The sequence below is a fragment of the Cryptomeria japonica genome, chromosome 8 (genome assembly GCF_030272615.1).
Source record: "Cryptomeria japonica chromosome 8, Sugi_1.0, whole genome shotgun sequence".
In the NCBI taxonomy this organism is placed as follows: Eukaryota; Viridiplantae; Streptophyta; class Pinopsida; order Cupressales; family Cupressaceae; genus Cryptomeria; species Cryptomeria japonica.
In genome coordinates, this window is record NC_081412.1 from 710,870,014 (window position 1) to 710,879,134 (window position 9,121).

A 9,121-nucleotide genomic window follows, 5' to 3' on the forward strand; every position below is an offset into this window, starting at 1 on the left:
TGCATACACACACACCACTCTGCTTTTGCTTTGGTTTCTATAGGTACTTTGGAGGGTTGTGAAAAAGGAATATGAGGGTAAAATCTATGATGTTAAAGTTGGAAATAATTGATATTTTGACTTCATCAACCAAATTATTATTAGTCATAATGAAAGGTTAATAACTTTTAAAGTTCTAGAAGTAAAAGCATATTGAGTTCATTATCTTCTATAATTTGATGTGTGTTTTTTAATTTTCAGCGATCAAAAGTAACAAAAGTCAATTGATGGGGTTGACCCCATAGTGCAGTGATAAAAGCGTGGGAATGTTAATACTGCCATGAAGGGTCTAACCCTTGGAGGGACAGAAGAGAATGGAAAGGAGAGAAGAAAGGGAGGAGAACGGGAGTGTTGGTGGTGGCAATGGGGATGGTGGTCACAATCTTAACGGCAACGATAGTAGAAATGAAGACTAAGGTAGTTGAGATTGACAGCCACAACAATAGCTATGGAAATGGAGGCAATGGAGACAGCCTTGGTGGTGGTAGCTATGGGTAGAGATAGTGTTGGTGGTGGAGATAGTGCCAGTGGTGGAGATGGTGGTGGAGACGATGTTGGTGGTGGAAACGATGGTGGAGATGACGCTAGTGGTGGATGGTCATGTTGGTGGTGGAGGAAGGAGATATTGGTGATGGTGGTGGAGGAGGTGACGTTGGTGCCGGTAGTGGAGGAGGAGACATTGGTGGTAGATGAAGGATAAGGACGTAGTGAAGGAGGAGGAGGAAGGACATGATTGAGGAAGAGGAAGAGGAGGAGGAGGGCATGCATTAATGTCGGGGATGAGACCCCCTGTTTGTAGTCTCACCTAGAGCTAGGGCCAAGCTAAAAATCCTAGCACTTCACTGATCAAAAAAAAAAAAAGCCAAATGATTATTCTTCTTTGGCATGTGAATAATGAAGTGCTTCCTTTGTTAGTGAACATGAATTTGTTTGTGTCACGAATAAGTTTTATGTGAATGAAAAAGTATTATGGATCTAACATCTCAATTTGCACGTTTTTAGCTCCAATATGATCTTTAACCCAATGCAACATCATTTCTTCTTCAAAACTTTGTATTTGATTGGATATCTTATACTTCTAAATCTAGGTTGATTGTGTTGTGTCTACTACCAAATTAATCAATGGAATCATGTTAAAGTTGATTTTAAGGATACCGTTGGATTTTCAAGTTCTACATGGGAATTCCAAGTTGAAGTGGTTCTCTACAATTGAACTCTTTATAACAAAGACAAAAGGGGTTTAATGCAAATCAATGATGTGTGTTCAATAGAGGATGGCTTTTGATTACATGTCAAATTCGTCTTATAATCAATGTGTATTAATCATAAAAATAAAGAGGTATTAATTATTTATTTTTAAATAGAAAAGGTCATGTGACATCATTATAATAATAAAAATAAAGAAGTTTAATTGTTTATTTTAAAATAGAAAATAACATTTATAGAAAAGGTCATGTGAGATAATTATAGTCATAAAAAAAAAGATGTTATGAAAGACTACAATGTAAGGAATTGGATAAATGTTTAATTATTATCAAACATAATCTAAAGTGTTATTTTTAATCTCTTCATTTGTATAAATTTGTATTTTTAAAATTTTGGTTCAACTACTTCATGACCATGTCTACCTATAATCTTAAATAGATTTCAAATTATCTTATTTAGAAAATAAAGCTATATTTTCCAACACTTTAATATTGAAGTATCATTATGAATTATAATGACCATGTTGTAGATTAAGTACTATCATGATGCAGTCAAGGTAGGGAGATCCAATGAAGGGCATCCCATCCTTGCAGCCTAACACAAACACTATGCAAGATATACCGGTAACCGGTAACACAACACCAGATAAAGCAAAAAGAACAACCGATAACATCTCATAATACATAACCGGTAAACAGTATGAACAAATCTTATAACAACTTAAAGAATTACATATGCCACATGCTGGGTCGCAGCCCAGGATTACAAAACAACTCTTACAACTTAGATCTATGATCCGCAGATCATCCTCTCAACAAATCATCATCCGGTAATAGCTTCCATTGTTCTGCACTAATCTGGACCTTAGTCATCCCGGCTTCAATCTCCTCAGACCAGAATCTCGTCGGAATCAATATACAAATCTAAGATCTACAGATCTTTTGCTCGACGAATAGGTCTCTGGTAACAGTCTGCACTGATCCGGACTTCAGCCATCTTGGCTTCAGTCTCCCTGGACCAGAATCTCTCCGGAAACTACATCTTACTCGATCTCGAACTTCAGTCTTCTATCTTCCATCTTCTATCTTCTCAAATGATTCGCAAACTTTTCTTTATACCATCTGCAAATAATAACTTCTTGATCAAGTCGGTCTAAAGACCAACCAGTTCATGAAACGTGCTAACGGTAATATGTCGACTCAAATCACTAAGAACGTCACAAAAGCATAAAACAATGCGCAGACCTCTGGAAATACCGGCCAAGGCCCAAAACAACATCTCCAACAATTCGCAAGTCACGGAAATCAACCACAACCCAATCCAACTTCGCTCAACACACTGCAAGACTAATCGGTAAGAACATATCAACCTGGCTAATACCGGAATCGATATCTAACCAGAATCAAATCCAAATGCCATGAAACTCGACCACGACAAAGACCATGAAACCCAAGGGAATAAATCCAAATCCACAACGCTAAAATCTCAAACAAGAAGAAATGCCACGATCTCCAAGCAATTTCACTGCTAACTACTCAACCGGTAAGAACTACATTGGTGCTCCTACATCATATCAAGAAGACAAAATATATTATAATCTTGTACTTTGCTTATTTATAATGAAAATATGCTTGTGATATTTGTATTTTAGGAAGAATGTTAGTATTTACTTGAGATCTTATGAGATTTAGATTCCTTTGATGAAAGGAAGATGATCAAAGTGACAATTGCAATGACCTTCCTTGTCATTTTCCAAATAGTTAATATTAATTATTATCTTTGTTCATGCCCTAAGATGAGATTTCTAAAATCCAAAACTATGGACTTGTAGAGGGTGACATGTTGTTGACTAGATGGATGGAACTCGGTCAAATCAAGAAAAGTCATTTAGGAAAGGAGAACAAATTTTGGATGGAAGCTAGTTTTGTTTTAAGAAATCAAAGATTAGATTTATATACTTAACCTTATGGTATCAAGTATGTATTTTATTTCTCAATTATAATTATATATAATGAATATATTTTATATTTTTGTTATCTAATATTCAATTATTTATTAATAAGTACACCTCATTGTTATTTTTGCAATGAATATTAAACTAGAATATTATTGAAAATGATGAGACCCCTTGAGCACTTGAGTTAATTTGTTTGGATTCAGTTTTATTATATTTTTTACACTGTGATATGATTTGTCATGTTTTGAGGTAAAATAGATGCCAATTTGTACTACAAAGTACTATTTAGAGATAATCATAAGTTTATTGTAATTTTTCAAAAAAAAAAAAAAGATTCAAATTTTTTTTTTTTAAGTTATTTAAATATAATCACATACAGTTAAGTGTGTCCCTTATTTTGTTGGAACAATAAGACTAATTAGATAAATAGATAATTAAAAAATATTAAAAAAAGTTATTCAAAAGTGACAATATGGTGAAAGTATGACCTAATACTTGAGTAAGAAAGGAACAAACTACAAGACAATTGTGATGTTGGTAGGTGTATGAGGATGGATGTCATCTATGCAAGATATGATAAAGATGGCATGAAGGAAAATTTGATCACTAATTCTATATAATCTATTTTCTAAAGGGGGAGGTGGTATAAATAATCACTTCACACAAGATATGTTTAATGGCATGGAGCATATTGTCATTTTGATTATTTGCAGGTTGATAGAGGAAGATTGATATATACAACCAATAAGAGATTTCTCCTAGTGCTTCCGATTTGGTTCACTATTATATGCATAATAGCTTTTATTTAAGGGATCATAAAGGGAAAAGATAAATAGATAGAGAAAGGGAAGTCAAATGTGCATAAGAGAAGGTGGAAAGAGTGGTTAGGGGAGAAGACAGGATTAAAAATCGTATGCAATAACTAGAGAATAAAATTTTGAACTTTGACCTACATGTTTGGGTTCTCCACATTTGCAATTGGATAAGAGTGTATGGGATTTTGTATGTAGGCATTTGGGATGTAATGACAAAGCTCCTTTCAGACTCTATCTAATTAGTCAAGAGGATAAATGTATTCAATGTTGCATAATATGTAGTGTTGAGGCTTCTAATTATAATTAAGATTCAATGTTGATCTAATAGCTTTCCTAACTCAAGGATAGTTATCCAATATGAGCAACCCTTCATGGACTAAAACCTACATTTAATTCTCAACCCAGGGACGTGTACTTGAAACGGGTCAGCATTGTATGTCACCTATGTGATTATCTAAGCTATTCTATTGATGTATATAGAAAATTAACTTAAAGATATAAACAAAATTGAAAACATAACAATGTTGAAAAGTAAATGTAATGTATAGCAATGTCTGCAAGAAACTGTGTAATAACACAACAATTTGTTGTGGGTTTCGCTACTATAACTATCAAAGGTGCAAAATGCCTTAAGTGGCCCTTGCTTAAATAATTTACAGTATCGACCAAGTGCTCAAAATTCATACATAAGTGACTTGCTCATTAAGAAATTATAATCTCTTACTTTTACTAAAATTATTGTTGCTACTGAATGATGACACTCTAATCATAATTATTCTCTTAGAAAGTGTTAAAAAGTGAAGCAAAACCCTACAACCTCCTATACATGCCTAGAGATGCCTCATGCATTTGACATGATATATAAATTGAGTTTCAAACAACACGCACTGCATTTAGTGCTAATGACATATCCAATCGAGCTAACCCTTGGGGGCTTGCAATGAACCTATGTTTATTAAAAAGGGGAAAATAAACAAATAATAAAATATGATGTATACACAAATTTATATTTTTAAAAATCTTGCTAGGAGGGTTATGTTCATCCAAAATAATTTGTTATGATGATTTTGTTTGACCATAAAAAAAATGATCTTAGATGATTTTTTGTGTCTAATAAAATATTTCCATGTGGTTTGGATGGAAATGGTGACCAACATTATCTACAATGAACTTTAGTTGCTTTTCTTCCCATCCCAAGTTTGGGGCATACTATTTTGTATAAATTTATAAACTATCATGTGTCTATAGAGTGAGTCACACTACCATGCTTCAAACCTATCATTATTCCCATCCTCCATTACCTATCCCTCTTGTCTTCCTATTTTACTTCATCTTTACCCATTTGTCCTCTCAATTTTCCTCATAATCAATCTAAAATTTCTCTAATCCTATTTCATTACATTCTCTATTGTCCCCTTCTTCAAATGTGACCCTCCATCCTTTCCCCGATATATCCACTCTCATCCATTTTTCATAATCATCCATACACATATATGCACCACTCTAAATAAATTAACCTCCTAGAGTTTTTCCTTTGTTGAGCTAAATATAAACACAATATTTCACCATTTCACCTTAGGGTTGCACATACACCATACTTTTACCAAGAATTTTGTTGAGGTTTGAATATAATAATGAAGGTATTGACATAAGCACTGTCACATATAGCATAACCCATTTTACTTGTATAATAGTGTAAATATTGCGTATCTAGAGCTAGAGAATAGATCCAAGTAAACTGAAAGTGGATTTGAAGTCAACAAACATGGAAGATCATCTCTCAAAATCTTAGGATCACAAAGAAACAAAAGACGCATGCATATAACTATAAAAATGTCTAACATAGGTATCCAACTATAAATATATCTAGTTGAACAAATGTTAGTGTCCATGAAGGGAGATCAATGTCCATATACAACATTGAGTGATAACACAATAGTGTGTGTCAAAAATTAATGTTACTAGACCACCAAAATCAACATTTTTTAAATTATGTCTATTATACCCAACAAATGGTCAATAATTTAAGGACAACATAAACTAATGAGCAATGCTTTTTACTAAGGGTAAAGAAAGTTTTGAAGGGACCTGAAACACCATTTACAAAACATTTCCATAAGGATACTCACGACCAATTAGTGGCCTACAACCAGCAAAAATGCTAAAACACACGAGCAACTAAGACACCAACACTGACCAACAAGAAAATACCTAGAATTGACCAAAAAAAACTAATGGGAGTTTTTGAGGGCCTCGATAACCTCAACCTTTAGTTGGCCTAAGTTTTGATATGTATTCTTCATCTCCTGCATATCATTTTTAGCATGCTCAATAGACTTCTTTAAGTTGTCTCGAGTATAAGAACATGAGCCCTTCTCATCAACACCCTAATTACCCTTATCGACGCTTTCCAAATCAACATATGTCTTATCAAGAGACTTAAAAACCTGAAGCTTTTGCCACTTATCATTGAGACACTTAATGCTCTGAGCACTATTGTGAATAGCCTTATAGCTCATATTGATCAAATTAATCAAATTATCATTTACCTTTTTCATCTTGGCCTCAAGCCCAACAATACACCCTTCATAATATGTTTTCATGATATTGACATCCTTAGCAAAACTTTTTAGAATCGCCAATATTTTCTTGTCATCCTCCTCAGACCTCGAATTAGCTTCTCTATTTTGAAGGGACACAATGTTTCTCTATATGGATCGAATTTGAATGTTGACATGATTGATCTCTTAAAACAACTGCTAAATTGATCAACCGCCGCATCCCTAGCCACCCCAAGCAAGTTCATCGAATCTTCTCTTTCAAAATTTAGGAAAGGGGAATCCTTCTACAAATGTCTAGGAAAAGGAGGGAAAGCCTCCCTATCTTTACCAATCATAGGGAGAGAGGGAGGCAAAGAGGAAACCCCTAGAATATGATTGCCAGTGGTATCATTATTCTTAGAGTTAGGATTATTTTCTCTTTTGTTCCCAAAACTATACTTCCATATCGAATCATCACCCCCAGAACCCAAACCATTAGACCTTGATGCAACCACATTTTACCTCTTCCTTTTTTTCCTTACACTTAACAATTGGAGGGGGGAGGTGTCCATATCCTAAAAATTAGACTCATTCTCCTCTATTATCCAATCATCATCCCCTATTTTAGTATCCTTATAATCCCCTGTTTCAGACCCTAACCCCTCATCATCAAATGGAAGAGGGGAACCATCCTTAGAAATCCTATTTTTAGAGGGAGAGGTAAGGTCCTTGACATGCTCAGAGATAAGGAGGAATAAACCCTTATGCAAAATAGGGTTCCTTGCGTTCTTTCTATACTCTTTAATTCCTAACTCCAAATAAGCTAATAGGTAATAAGGAAAAGACACCTTTTTCTCATGTCTAAAATAGTTCAACAAAGTGAAAGGAAACTCAAAAATAGTAGTGTGTCTTCCATCCAAGGTGAAGTATTAAATAATTACCTTAACCACAGACGCCCAAATAAATTTGAGGGGTTTTGTTATGCCCTGCATACCTAACCCCCATTAGTTTCCTTGTGTTGAAAATATGGGTCCCTCTTTTTCTTTCTGTTGCTTTGTTTTTAGTTTTTGCTTGGCAACCTTGGAACCTCGGAGTCCCGAGGTCTCACTTTGTTTATTTTTGCTTTGACATACCCCGGAACCTCAGAGTCCCGAGGTTGGTCTCCTTTGCTTGTTTGTTGGTGCACAACCTCGAAAACCCGAATCCCCAAAGTTTTGAAGTTGTTCCTTGTCTTTTCCTTTCTGTTGAAGCCTCAGAACTTCAGAGTCCCGAAGTCCCAAGTTCTTCGAGTGTTGTTTTGTCACTTTTCCCTCGGAACTTCGAAGTCCCAAAGTTGTCTTGTTTAAAGACCCCGAAACCCCGGATCCCCGAAGTTCCAAGGTCTTTTATGTTTTATTTACCTCAGAACTCCGGAACCCTGGAGTCCTGAGGTCTTTGGCTTGTTTGTGTGTTTTTGTGCCACCCTGGAACCCCGGAGTCCCGAGGTGGATATTTTTGGTGCTTGTTTTGCTTCGACCCCGGAACCTCGGAACGCCGGAGTCCCGAAGCCTTGTTTAAGGCGTTCGTACAGATGAGGTTCGAGGGGGTATAAATAAGGAGGATGAACTTTTCAAAGCTCATTTGTGCATTCAACTTTCCAGAGCTCTCAGCTGCGACCTCCTGACTTCGTGCTTTTGTCTTGCCGAGTTTTCTTTCATGTTCTTCCATGATTTTCCTCACCAGTTTGGTGAATTCTTGCTTTTTCTTGTTGATTTCTACCTGAGATCTTTTTGTTTTGTGAGTTTCTTGTCTTTCCTTTTTGGTTTTCTCGTCTTGTTTTGGTTTTTCGCGTGCCCTAGGTTTTTTTCTCCCCAAAACCTCGGACCCTCAGAGTTCTGGGTTAGGTCGTTCTTCCCCTCAACCTCGAAACCCCGGAGCCCCGAGGTTGACTCCATTCCTTGTGTATATTTAACCCTAGAGTTCTAGATTGGCTTTATGAAGAGTAGTACCCCAGACCCCGGAGTCCCGAAGTCCATCCTTTTAAGCTCACTATTTTTAAACCCCGAATCCCCGGAGTTCTAGAATGCCTTTTGGGTGTCCTATTGATCTATCCCGGAACCCCAGAGTCCCAAAATTAACCTCATCTATCTACCCCGGAACCCCGAAGTTCCGGAACCCCGGAGTTCCAAGGTCACTTGTCTAAAAAGGAGTTATCTACCCCGGAACTTCGAAGTCCTGAGGTGAATGATGTTTTCAATATTTTGTGCGAGGGATTAATGCTTGGTTCTTTCTTATAGGTTAAAGTGATTAGATGGAACCAACTCCCAACAAGAGAGGCAAAGAGATAGACAATTTTCCTGTAACAATGAAGTACCAGTACCAGGGACAAGTCTATGTATCAAAACCAGATGATCGGATCAAATGGGTTACAGCACTGAGACATGTCATATCAAAATTGAAGACATTAGAACACAATTAGAGAAGTCGAGGCTAGAGGCCCCATTGAGAAGAATCAAGAGATTAGACCTAGTGGAGGCCACCATCTTCCCCCAATCAGTCTAGGCCCCCGAGTTCATCATGACAAT